At 42.2% G+C, this 14,152-nt stretch overlaps 1 long non-coding RNA gene across 1 annotated transcript in view; it reads left to right on the forward strand.

Moving 5' to 3' along the window:
• The first annotated feature begins 2,698 nt into the window (after positions 1–2,698).
• Positions 2,699–14,152, forward strand: part of LOC138807787 (uncharacterized) — a 103,130-nt gene continuing 91,676 nt past the window's right edge. Inside the window, exons 1-2 of the long non-coding RNA XR_011366280.1 lie at positions 2,699–2,752; positions 3,437–3,502. This is a non-coding gene — a long non-coding RNA (uncharacterized lncRNA). The remainder of the gene's footprint in view (positions 2,753–3,436; positions 3,503–14,152) is intronic.

Consider the following 14,152-nt stretch of genomic DNA (forward strand, 5'->3'; position numbering starts at 1 on the left):
TCTTTGCTCTGCATACTGGCACATCAACCCATAGCAGCATCAAAGCCAAGTGCCAGTACCAGGCCAGCCCCAGGATGTCAGAGGGCTTTGCATGTTCTCCCATAAAGCTTTCCACTGGTTTTGCATGGCTGATCCCTACTCAGCACCTCTACATCAGCTTATTTTTATTACCTCAAGTTAACTCTTTTTTTGTAATCTCCCCACTCCCCTAATCAAATAGGCTCTTCCTGTTTAGAATCTTTAATCACTGTCTCTCCTCTACATCACAGTTGCCATTGCTTCCTGTCTCATCGGCTTACCTGTGAACTCCAGGACAGCATGGGTCTTTCTTATCCAGTTTAACTCAGTTTTCTCAGTGACTCATACAGCTCAGATACTCATGAGGTGCTCAGAATTAGTATTTGTTGAGTGAACATTGACTGAGCTTCTTGTTTTCACTTACTATGCCTTTCAGGGCCTTCAGCCACGTTTGGCACAATAAACATTTGCACAATGGGTTATGTCTCAAATTGAATGTGCTGCAGGATGCCCAGAAAGCTGGTGTGTGTCTGGGAAGATATTTTTAGAAGAGACTGGCATTTGAATTGGTGGGCTAAGTCAAGCTGATGACCATTTCCAGAGGGGGTGAGCATGATTTAATGTACCGAGGCCCTAAGTAGAACAAAAAGGCAAGAACAGGTGGAATCAGCTTGGACTCAGACATCTGCCCTCCCCTGTCACTGATAGTTAAGAGGTGTGGACTAGAATCTATGCCATCAGCTCTCCACTCTCAACTGAAGGCAAATGGCATGGTATGGATTCCTCAATCCCCATAACTGAGTTAATACCTTGCAATAAATCTCTTCCTATAACTCCTTCTCCCCCCATATATATATATATATATATATAATATACAATATATGATCAATTATTACTTTATCAACATATTATTAATAGATTATTATTAACGATTGTCAATAGTATATTATATCTTAATAAAAGTATTAATATATGTATATAGTGTATATATATATATATATATATATATATATATATATATTTTTTTTTTTTTTTTTTTTTGTCAGTCATAGGGCTTGAACTCTGGGCCTGAATGCTGTCCTCGGCTCAAGGCTAGTGCTCTACCACTTGAGCCACAGTGCCAACTTCCTCATGTGTGTGTGTATGTATATATGGATATATATACATATATATGTATAAATATATATATATGTACCTCAATATCTCACATCTCAGTGTCTCTCTACCTATCTACCTGCCTACCTACTGTTGGTTTTGTTTTTCCAGAGAACTCTGATGAATACCTGAGTTAATGACCTAATTCTTTCCCATGTGTTTCATTCTGTCCAAGAAATCATTTTGGCTTCATTCACCCTCCAAATAATTGACTGTGTTCTATACAAATGGAGCTGGCTATAGAGGTTTAGGTGTGTGAAGTTAGCAATACAAGGCATGACTTGAATTTTCTCCTCTTTGCCTCTCACTTGTCATTTTACCAGAAGCTCCGCACGGTCTCAGATCAAATAAAGGCCCTGGAGAAACCAGCGACGGCCATCAGAGCCTGGCACACTTCATTGGAAAGCCATAAACGCAATTACTAGATCATTAAGGACTGTAAAACAGAGGCTTTGAAGCCACATGCACGGAATTGCCTGGTTGGGCATGAGCAGTGTCCTGTCTAAGCCAGTGCCTCCCTGTTGCAGGCTGCCTAGAAAAAAGACAAAGGATTGTGAATTGAAATGGCTTAGTGATCATTATGAGGAAATCTGACAGGTCTGAGTTGATTCACAGTCCCATTGCTCCTTGGCTATTGTCTTCCTGTTGTGTTCTTTGAGCCCCAGTTTCTATGCCTGTGAGATTTGACAGTGAGAACTGGTTGTATTCGTGGCTTGGCTCTTTACCTCTTTAGTTTGTCGGGAGCCATCATATCAAAGTCCTACAGAGTAGGTGGCTTAGGGATCTGTCCTGCAGGTTCTGAATCTGAAATCAAAGGTTGGTTGTTTCTGTGAGCCCTGTTCTAGGCCTCTCTCCTTGGCTTATTATTTATGGTCATCTTCTTCCTGTGTTGTCACAGACTCTTCCTTCTGTGTGTGCGCCGGTGTCCCAATTTCTCTTTCTCATAAGGACACAAAGTCCTGTTGGATTAGGGCCTACTCCAGTCACTCCAGCTTAAGTTGATTATCTCTGTAAAATAACAGTGTCACAAATGATGTCACATTCGGAGTTTCCAGGGGTTGGGTCTTCAGCATTTGAATTTTAGGAGGGTCTCCGTTCAACCTACAACATCCCTTCTTGTCTTTAAAATAGGTTGGTTGCTCTAAAATAGGCACAATGGACTTCCTCATCCTTTGGATTTGAGTTGACCCCATGGTTTGCTTTGGCGGATTAGAAGCCCACAGAATGAATCCAAACAGAATTCTAGAAAGTGCTTGTATGTTTATTTTCACTTCTACTGTAGGCCTTTGGTAATTGCCCTTGGGTTTACCTGCGGGAGAAGCTAGATTTTTTCCGAGTTTTCTCAGCACAGGCCAGCAATGGTCAGCAGAAGAGCCCCAGTAATGTGGAGTGAACTCCAGATGCATGAGTGTGGTGAGCCCACGGCAGCTGAGCCCCAAGCTGATGTTCATCACTGTGTGTTCCAAGGTTGCTATGACTGTTATTACGTCACACTGAGGAGACAATGTGACTCACTGGGTTATGAATACAGAGTTGGAGGCTGTAGGAGAGAGCGCCCAGCACTTTCAGTCAGTGTAACGTAAGTTGTGGTCATGGTATCATGGTGTTTTACAGACTCTTGACATCTAGGTGGAGGCAAGGGGTCAACGGTTTGTCTTGATTGCTAACTTGATTGGATTAAAATGATTAGGAGATCAATAAAGCCCAGATCTGGGTGTATCTGTGATGGGGTGTCTAGAGATAATTTGATCAGGAGGGCTCTATCCACGGACAGATTCAAAATTGCCATAGACTACTGGAAGGTAGTGGGAACTGAAAGGTGGAGCCAGGGTAGAGGAAGTAGGTCAATTGACATGTGTCTTTGAAGGGCATGTCCTGCCTTGGCTTCTTGTCTGTCTGTTTGTCTGTCTGTCTGTCTGTCTGTCTGTCTGTCTGTCTGTCTCTATCTCTCTGCTTCTCTCTTCCACCATGTACACATGCTGCCATGATGTTCTGCCCAAAGTACTTGGGGCCAAGCAACCATAGAATAAACCCTCTGAAATCCTGAGGCAAGATACACCTTTCTTCTTTTAGGTCGTTGAAGTCAGGCCTTTTGTCACAAGGAGGGAAAATTTTACACAACAACATGCTTTGTCATAATAACAGTAATGAGAGGTTTAAAATGAATGTAATGAACCAGTGTACTGGCCATATTAATGAATAAATAGAAGGCTACCATTACATACAATAATCATTTATAACATCATGTAATATTTCTCTGCAGATGGGAAAGATGGGGAAAGATGAATCTCCAAGAACTGCAGTGACTCAACTTCAGGCCATTTAGTTGGTAAGTGGCAAATCTTTCACAGGTATATACTGACTTTATCTAACATGAAAAAAAAAAACAACCCCATAATATTTGCATATCTCCTTCTCTGTAAGCTATTGACATTTTAAAAAGTGAATGCACCAAGATTCTGGAAATCTGTCTTGATTTGCAGCTTGAAATGAGGGCAAAATAGAAGATTGCTCATTCATTCATTCATTCATTCAACAGATATTGAGAACCAGCCATACACCAGGCATGGTGTATGGCTTCCTTCCATACCCCTTCCACATGCTTGTTTTCTTTGCTGCCATTGCTTTTCTTCTCCATGCTGCTTTCATTCTTCTTTGAGAACGTGTGTGTGTGTGTGGGGGGGGGTGTATTGTGTGGAGGGTGTTAAAATCTCTGGCATGTGGAGTTGGGTCTTACCCTCAGGCTGATGCTGAAGGTATTAATTCATTTTGGATGGCAGCTGCTGTGGGCACACCTTGACACCCTAGTTTTGTTGTATGTTTGCAAGACTGCCTAATAGAGTGGTAGGAAGCATGCTGAGCAGCCTAAATGCTCCACTGCGACTTGCCCCATTCCCAAAGCTGCTTCTCATCCTCGCCCACTCATCCCTGCATTCCTTTGGTTACTGTTTCATTTGGTACATGCCAGGCTCTGTGTGACCACTCAAAACCCGTGGACAGGCTCCAATCATTCTGGTCTCTTTAGTAAAGATAGGAACACAATGCTATGCAGATTGTTATGGGTCAATCCTCTTCCAAATGCTGGCTATATACTAACTCATTCATGAGCTACGTGTGATTTCTCTTCTGACATACAAGGAAATTGAGGCACGGAAGGGGGTAGAATGGATGCAGGAATGGCGACAGAGCTGGAGTTGGAATTCTCACACCTGGATACAGAGTCTGTCCTGCACACAACCTTGTGAGATCCCCTCTTGGCTGCACCCGGGAGGGCCACGATCTCCTGTGAGCTGGGTGGGAATGCTGTGAGCTTGTGAAGAAGAGCAACTGCTGTGTAAGAAAACCATTCCACTTCGCAGCCTCCCTATCCCAGCGAAACTTGTGGCTTCACGCGTCAGTCCAGGCTCATGTTTCTTCTGATACTGGTCGAGAGCAGAGCCCCAGTTATTGCCCATCTTTGGACTAGACCAGGAGGAAGAAGAGCATTTAAAGGGATTTGTGTAAGCTTCGGTTTCCTCATCTATGCAATGGGAACAGGTGACACGAATGGGAACAGACTTCCACTGAGCACTTCGTGTGTGCAAGCTCTGTGCTAAACGCTTTGCCCCTTGAATGCCGCCATTCTTAAAGCAACAATGGAATTAGGCATGCTCAGAGGAGTTCAGTAACTTGTCCAAAGCGACCCAGCTATTAAGTCAGAGGCAGAGCCAAAGCAGCCTCCAAAGCATATAGAAAACCCTCATTCTATATGACGTCAGTGGTTCTCACACGGGCAAAACCACCCCTGGGACTCTTCCAGAAATTAGTGGGGGGACCCTTCTTATGCTGATGAGAAGGGTGTGGCGTTGAATGACTTACTTTGAGGGAATCAGGATTGCTAGCGGCTCAGCCACGTGTGTGGAAGTCTTGTTTTATCTCCCTCAAGTTCCCAGGATCTTGCTAGATATTCAGGTAGGTGAAAAAATAATCTTGTATCAGTGGAGCCTGATTATGGTAGCTTATTTTCTTAAAAACCTGAGGAGCCATTGGACACATGTTCCAGAAAATTCACATGGCCCCTGGTGATGCTGGCAAGGTCGCGAGCAGAGGGGCCACCTCCACAGAGCACCCTGGCTCAGCGCGCTCATATAGGTAGCTATTTCTTTTTTCCTCTTGAGGTGCCAACATCAGACCCCCTCTCTCTATCTTCTGGCATTTGCATGTGAAATTAATTTGTGAAAATTATGTATGTATGTAGGTTATGTGATCTCCAAATTTCATTTCAGCATACTAAAAGGCACATTACAATATGTTTGTTCCAAAAGGGTGGGTAGGATGCGTCGTTGCCTCCGATTCTTCCTTCTCTCCTTGATGGAATTTGGCACCAGCGTCCTTTGCCATGTGACTTTACAGCGCCTCTCAAGGGGGTAGACCTCACTTCCCAGGAGAATCCTTTTTCCTGGTCCATCCTCCCCAAATAGATAGGTCAGATCTTCCTTTTGCAGAGTCTTGAACAACCTCTGTTTCTCCTTTGCAGTCTCCATCGAAGTTGTCTTTGCTTCTTTGTGCCGTGACTGTGCTAATGCCTCTGATCAGCTAGCTCACCTGTGAACTCCAGCGGAGTTTACTGAGGTGCCTGCGTTGTTCATCTCTGTGTACCCAGTGACTCGCACCACTGCGAGCATCGGACAGATGCTCAAAGTCCATATATGAGGCACTGAACTTTCTGAGTTCATTTATGAGGCCTGTATTCCAGGTCTGTATTCCAGGACCTTGAACAGTGCTTGACACATAAGAGATACTTCGTAAGTGTTTACATAGTGGGTTATGATGGTTCATTTTATGTTTCAACTGTTCTGAACTACAGGCTGCCCAGATAGCTGATTAAACATTCATTCTGGATGTGTCAGGAAAAATGCTTCTGGAAGATATTAGCATTTGGAGGGCAATGATTCCCTGTTTCTGTTGCTTTTGAGCTTGGCCATGAGGCTTGCATAGTCAAAGGGATATGAACAGAATGGAAATGTACTGGTCTTCATCTTGTGCTCAAGAATCATCATGGGTTTCTATTGGTTCTCTTCTGCTCCTCCCGTTTGCTAGGAGGAAGTGGTGTCCTGGGAGGCTGCTGGCCTGAGGAGACTAGAGTGACGCTGGAGATAAACTCACAAGATCCCAGGACCATGGTCCATCACAGAATCAGTGCAGAAATTAGGAATTTATTTGGGATTGATACTGATGAATTTGTTTGGGATTGAAACAGACCGGTACAACAGAATATTGGATGCCATAGGATTGGTAGGCCCTGGGATTCTACTATTCCTCATAAGCAAAGCAATGGACCAATGTCTTGGCCTATGCACTGGGACAACTTTAAGAATAGTTCTTCCTATAGCATCATAGGATGGCCGGGTTATATGCAGACATTGTTTTAAAGAGAAGTGTGGCTCTTGGTTTTCAGATCCTTTGGTTCAAGGGTTCTGTGATTCCCACTGGCTCTTCTAACTACTAGGGTAGGTGCTGATGGTGTCCAAGGGTGTAAATTTATGACAGCCCTTCCCTAAAAGGGGCTTTGGCACCATGGAAACCATGAGCCCATTCAGCTTTGTGACTGTGGACTGTAATTACCAAGTTATTAACTGGAGTGTTAGATGAAAGATTGATAGTTCTTGCTCAATGTAATGTGTCCTTTAAATGCTAAATAATAAACTAAATGCAAGGAATAAATAAGTTCGATGGCTTATTTATGGGGGTAATTATGGGGATATTTTCAGCCCATAAACTAGGGCATCTGTAGACACCCCAGGCTATAGAGGAGAAAGAGCCCTGAATTAGAAATCAGGAGGCCTGAATTTTCTGCCACCTGCCAGCAGGTGACCTTGAACAGGGTATAGCACTGCTCCGAGCCCTAGTTTCTTCATTTGGAAAATTGGAGGTGAGGATAATAAAATATCCATCTCCGAGAGTAGTTGTGAGGAGTCAGAGACATGATTATATATGTGCTAGTGAGCACAGTGCCTCATATATAATAAGCAGTTTCAAAATGTCAACCATCATTAAACCATCATATTTGAAATAAGAGATTTGACCGGGTGAGTAGGAGATTCCTAACTTTACATTTTCAGTCCATAAGTGATTGATGTAATTTGCAGTCGACCATCAATGAATTCTTATGAAGTCTCCTTTCATGATCACTTTATACCTTTTTTGTTTTGGGGCCAGTACTCAGGGTCTGAGCACTAACTCTGAGATCTTTTTTTTTTTTCCCCTCCAGACTGGAGCTATATCACTTCATCCACATTTCTACTTTTGGCTTTTTTTTGGGGGGGGGGGTCCGGTCATGGGCCTGAACTCTGGGCGCTGTCCTTCAACTCTTCAGCTCAAGGCTAGTGCTCTACCACTTGAGCCATAGCACCACTTCTGGCTTTTTTTTTTTTTTCTGGTTATGTGGTGCTGAGGAATCGAACCAAGGGTCTCATGCATGCAAGGCAAGCACTCTACCACTGAGCCACCTTCCCAGCCCAAGATGTATTTGGCCTTTTTTTTTTGGTCGGTCGTGGGGCTTGAACTCTGGACTTGGGCGCTGTCCCTCAGCTCTTCAGCTCAAGGCAAGTGCTCTACCACTTGAGCCACAGTGCCACTTGGCTTTTTTTTTGGTGGTTAAGGGAGATAAGAATCTCATGGATTTTTCCTTCCATGGCTTTGAACCATGATCCTCAGATGTCAGCCTCCTGAATAGCTGGGATTCTAGGCATGAGCCACTGATACCTGGCCACATTCTGCTTTTAAATAAAGGACAAATGAAGAGAGGAAGGGTGGACAAATCCATTCATCATAGCTAATGCAGGTATGGATGTGAAAACAGAAGTAGGAAAATTGAGATGAGTGGAGTTGGGAGAGATGGGAGAAATCATAAAAGGGGCAACATGTTTTTGATGAAGACCCCTGGGCTCAACTTCATAAAGATTAATAATAATAATAATATGGAACTTGTTTCAGTACAGACAAACAGAGAAACAAACTAGGAACATTTTAGTGTAGTCTCCCAGTTTTTCTATTTCAACCCACATAATACAATCATGCTGATTGGCCACCTGCTTCCACGATCCCTCAGGATTCTCCTAACGCAGACTTTTGTTAATGGCCACAGACCAGGGCATTCTTCAGGAACGTTGTCTAAGTGGAAGAGTTATCTGTGGCAGCCCACTTATCCCATTCGGTTAAATTATACTTTTAGGCTTTCTGAATTCTTCATTTTAAATTGGTCTTAAGTGGGCCGGGGCTTGGCTTTAAGATTCCTTTCCACCTCCTCCTTCCTCCTTCGGCTGCCCTCAAGCTTTCTGTCAAGTAGTTAATGATGGTACCAGGAGCTTATTCAGTAGGGGTGCCTTCAGTTTAAAGGGTCTCCATGGTGAGCCGTTTTGTAAAAGGGAAGAATGTCATTCAAATCATCACCCTCTAATTTTTTCTGCTCTGCTGAGCTCTCCCCTCCCTCCCCACCCCCAACTAAATTTAGTTCTTTCTCTAAGTCCATCTAAAAGTAAAAAAAAAAAAAAAAAAAGTCAGTCCCCAGTAGCCTTCTTCAACCACTGTACTTGGGGCCACATAGCAATTTTTCTCTGAAAAAAGAACCACAAGATATACTTCTTCCTGCCCCTTCTGCCACCCATGATTGGGTTGGTTGATTCCCACTGGTAATATCTGAGATGAATTTAAGTCATTTGTACATATCCATTGAAAATTCAGATGCACACTTATTTTAATATGGACGAGAACCACAGCTTGGCATGGTGGTACATGACCATAATCCTAGCCCTGTGGAGAGGCTGAATGAAGGGAGAATCACAGCCAAACCGTCTCAGAACAAACAAAAAACCCAAAGCGGGGAAAACCCACCAAAATCATTCTGTCTGTCTGTCTATGTTTTTCCATCTTGTAAATGAAATGAGATTTAATGGGTATTGTTTGTTGGGGGCACAAAAATCTCTTGTGAAAACAGCCAGGCAAAAAAGGAAGAGGCGCCCTGAGAATGTGGTGGTTGGCAAATGCAGTGATTTCACATCTGCCCCTTGCTAAGTAACCCTGGATCAAAGTTGTGCCTCAAGCTGCCCTCATCCGCCTGGAGTTCTAAAATCCTCTTTTTGCCAAGCCTCTCTGCTTTCCTTTTCCCTCTCCTGTAACCCATCTTCACAGGGCCTCCAAAGTGATTAAAAACATATTCATACTAATAAGTGCAGATTTGAAGGGTTTGCCTCATTTGTACCTGTCAATGCTTTCCTATTGTTCTTAAGGTAAAAAAAATCAGAATCCCTGCCTGATTTCTGTGGTGCTAGTGATGGAGCTTCAGGCCTTGGGTGGGTTGTGTATGGCTGAGCAAGTGATCTAACACTGACATTTGGTTCTAACACAACGGTGGGGTAGGTGCTGACATCCTTACTTTATAGATGAGGAAGCTGAAGTTCAGACAGGCTAAGCGGCTGGTTCAAGATCACACAGCAAATAATAAGCAGAGGAAGAGCTCAAACTGCAGATCCTTCCTTGCTTCTAGGTTTCCATTTATTGTACATAAGCTGTCTCTCCAAATCGTTTCTCGGTGTATGTGACTACAAGATATTCTTTTCTCATACAAGTAGAAAAAACTAAGTAGGTCAATGGCTAGTGGTTGATTGGAAAGCTCAAAGGGGTATCATTAAAGAAGAGACTTTATTGACTCTGGGAAATGGAAAGTCCAGGAATAGGGCAGGTCTCAGGTATGGCTGGATCTAGGGGTTTAAATGGTATCATCATGATGCATTGTCTCCTTATTTCTGTCTCTTTTGTTTTGCCTCTTTTGATGTGAACACATCCACAGAAAAGAGTTTTTCCTTCATGGTCTTAATACAATTTCAGTGATTTCTAGGAATACATCTATTTAGGGCTATGCCCAACAGGAAAAGCAAGATACTCCTCAGCATTCAGACTAAGTTCCCATTGCATTCAGTGCATTGGGAAAGATTGGGTCACATGACTATCCCTGATTCATGTTCTGATTGTCTGGAGCCTGGGTCACACGTTCTGATCCTGGGTTGAGAATGGAGCCTCACCTATATAGCACATTAGCTGAGAGAGGATTGATATTATCTCCCAGAGGAAATTCAGGCTTCCTTGCCAGAGAAGTGACTGGATACAGGTTGGCTAAAACTACAGACATCCAGCACTTTGGATCTAGTAAAGGCCATGAAATTCCACATTAGTGTGGGAACGTTGAAGTCTTGTAGGAAAAAGAACTTGGTAGGAAAGAAGAGAAGTGTGTTTTTTACTCCTGCTCTTCCTCCTCCTTCACCTTCTCCTTCTTTCTTTTACTTATTCGCCTTCTTTTTTTTTTTTTTTCAGATAGGGTATTTTTATAGTGTCTAGTCAGATCTTGAATTCCTGGGCAATTGTACTGCCTAGCTTGGACTATAGGTATGTACCACCACACCTGGCTGCATTTTGTACATTTGGAAGATGGCCACATGGAATAATGATGAGTGACCACTTAAGGTGACTGATGATGCATAGAGGCCGTGCTCTGGGCTCTCAGTTATTTCTGGTTTCTTTGAATCCTCTGTGCTGGTCTGATCACATGTCTCTGTGTTCAGATCAAGTGCAGACAACTGTTTAGACCTAGGTGGACAGACGCTGGCAAGCCAATTTTTATCATATCCTTCTTCAATTTTTTTCTTTAAAATGAATGTTTATTGCTGCTTTTGAATTACAAAACTAAAGCATATAATACAACTAGGGAAGAATGCAAAAAATACATGGTAGGTACATAATAACTGTGAGAATTAAGCACTAAAATTACTCATAATTTTATAACCTAGAGGTAATCCCGTTAGCATTTCATTTTATATCCATTTTGGCTTTTTTTCTTTATACATGAATATATTGGTTGTAAATAATGCACATGCATATTCCCACATTATTAAAACAAAATTTGTGGTCTTATATATACGATTCTCTTCAGAATTTGTTTCCTACCTAACAATATCCCATAAGCTTTTCTCTGCTCATGAAGTACTTTTAGAAAACATTAGTTTTAATGACTTCCTAGCATTTGTTTGTAATGTTTATATGTAATATAATTAACATAACCAACGCCCTGTATCCAATGTACTGGTAGTTTGAGAATTTCCTATGTCATAAATAATTCTGAAACAAATATCCATAAAGAAATACATCTGTATTCATTTATTTCAAGCGTAATGCTAAAGCTCATAATATACATTGTGAATTTACCTTGGGGCTTTTACCTTAAAATGCTTATTTTTATTGCAAAGTATCTATACGTTTCTTTAAAGTATTAAGTAAATAGTGAGAGATCTCAGCCACTCCTCCTTAAGGTAATTTCTGTTAGCGATATTAACATATGCTTTCAGACTCTTTTCTATGTAAGTACATTGCTAAGTGTACATATACCCCCAACATACATATGGATTTAATTTCTTTCCCTCTCTCCCTCCTTCTAGCCCTCTCTCCTTTTCTCAATTTAGAAGATGCTCATATTTTATTTCTTTGAGGATTTTAAATATGATAACTCTATTACCTCATAGCACAAAATACTTTAATGTCTAGTGCTTTTGTGGTCTAGAGCTCTGAATATTATTATCACTTCAACTCTGATAGTTACTTTTTTTTAGCATAGTTTTAATTTAGCTATTCTGGGTTGGTTGTTTTTTTTTTTTTGAATTACAACCTGTCATATTTGTTATTTCCTCATTTGGAATTTGTTCATTAGGGACTTTTATATAACTATTATTCAGCTGCTGTTTTCTTAATTTCTTTGAGTCTCTCTCAGAATATTAGTTTATAGTGTTTCATTTCTCTCCCTTTTCTCTAGGGTTTCTCTGTCTGGCCTGCTTTCATTCTATGTAAATAATCTTTCTTCATTTGTATTTTTGAATGGGGTTTGACCGTGGTGGTGTTTTGTTACTTGTATTTAAACGGAGTGAGTTTTCCAGTCCTTTTCTTTCCCTCTTCTTCCCCTTGCAAAACCATGCTGATGGCCTGTGTCCGCAGTAGCGCTGGGTGGTTTGTCCCCTTCCACTCTTCTCTGAGGGTCTGTGGACTTATCTCACCACTTAGTTTGGTTGTGGATGTTTTTCTTTTCTGGTTTCTCTCTCGGTTTTGTAAGTTGCCTACAAAGTTTACACCATGATGCCCTAGTAACAAGATTCTGTCTCTGTTTTTAATTTTTAATTTTTGCTAGTCTTGAGGCTTGAACTCAGGGCCTGGGCACTGTCCCTTAGCTTCTTTTGCATAAGGCTAGCACTTGACCCAAAGCTGTACTCATGGTTTTTTTGGTAGTTAATTGGAGATAAGCGTCTCTTGTACTTTGCTGTCCTGGACTGGCTCTGAACTGTGATTCTCAGATCTTAGCCTCCTGGGTTGCTAGGATTACGGGAGTGAGACACTGGTGCCCAGCTGTCTGAGTCACAAAGTACATGCAGTATGCATACCCAGTTCCTGAGATGGGCTTGCTTTGAGTTGTTGAGATCAGGTCATTTGTCACAGCGATGAAAATCCAATGAACAAAACTAGGAATTCATTCCTCTGAGCCTACTCCTCTTGGCTATGTGTGGGAGAACACATTCCCCAACAAATACACATCACACAATCCTCATTCTGTCCCCTTCAATCCCTAACTCATCACCATAATCCAGAGATGTGGGATGCCCTAATGCCTGTCAATCAAGTTCTGTTGTTCTTTGAAATGTCCTTCTATGCGTTGGGGTATAAATTAATTTGTGATATAGCGATGTTGTCCCAATGACAAGGAAGAAAAATTGTCCTACTATCCTGCAGAGCTTTTAGCCATTCAATAAGTATTTGTCCAGTAGCTTCTTGTCCAGGATTACAGTCCTGTGGGTTTTTTTTTTTTTTTAATGGAAAGAAGCTAATCTGCTTTATTGTGTTAGACAAATGTTGGATGAGATCTGGGCACTGTCCTAGGATTACCACATTAGGAAACCTCTGGGGACTCAGTCAAGGTCACTGGCCTGCTTTCCTGTTGTACCAAGCTCACTAATTTGGATGGGAAGGAGAGATCAGTTTGCTTCAGCTGCTAGGGTTTCCTGGGAAGAGAAATCAACCCAGCAGTGGTCTACTCTCCTATGTGAGCAGGTAGAGAGCTTTGTAAAGGGACTTGTAGACATCGGGTCCAAAACTTACTGGCAGCTATGAATGAAAAGCAAGTTGGAGAAGAGGACAGTGGATTTTGATAACCCTCGGTTCACCTGAAGCCATTTCCCTCTGGAATAGAGAGCAGAACATCACATAGATACTCATACATTGATCTTTGTAGCAGCATTATTGGCAGCAGTCAGCAGATGGAAACAACCCAAATTCATCAGCAGATGGATAGATAAAGTCCAGCCATCAATGGAATACTATTCAGCTTTTAAAAGGAACTGAACTGTGATATGTGCTATAACTTCAAAGCTAGTGTGCCAAATGGAAGAAGCCAGTTGTAAGGGACAAACATGTACAAGATTCTACTTACATGAAGTGCCTAGACCAGGGAAATTTATAAAAACAGAAACTAGAATAAGTTAGGCACCAGTGGCTCACACCTGTCATTCTAGCTACTCAGGAGGCTGAGATCTGAGCATTATGGTTCAAAGCCAACAACCCAGGCAGAAAAGTCTGTTTTTTTGTTTTTTGTTTTTGTCAGTCATGGGTCTTGAACTCTGGGTCTAACTACTGCCCCTCAGCTCTTCAGCTCAAAGCTAGTGCTCTACCAGTTGAGCCACAGCACCACTTCAAGTTTTCTGGTGGTTTATTGGAGATAAGAGTTTCATCGCCTTTCCTGCCCAGGCTGGCTTTTTGAACCACAATCCTCAGGTGTCAGCCTCTGGAGTAGCTAGGATACAGGTATGAGCCACCAGAACCCTACAGGTCTTAGTTTTTTTGTTTTTGGTCGTGGGGCTTGAACTCTGGGCTTGGGCACTGTCCCTCAGCTCTTCAGCTCAAGGTGAGCGCT

The sequence above is a fragment of the Dipodomys merriami genome, unplaced genomic scaffold (genome assembly GCF_024711535.1).
Source record: "Dipodomys merriami isolate MVZ:Mamm:240054 unplaced genomic scaffold, mDipMer1.0.p SCAF_433, whole genome shotgun sequence".
Lineage (NCBI taxonomy): Eukaryota > Metazoa > Chordata > Mammalia > Rodentia > Heteromyidae > Dipodomys > Dipodomys merriami.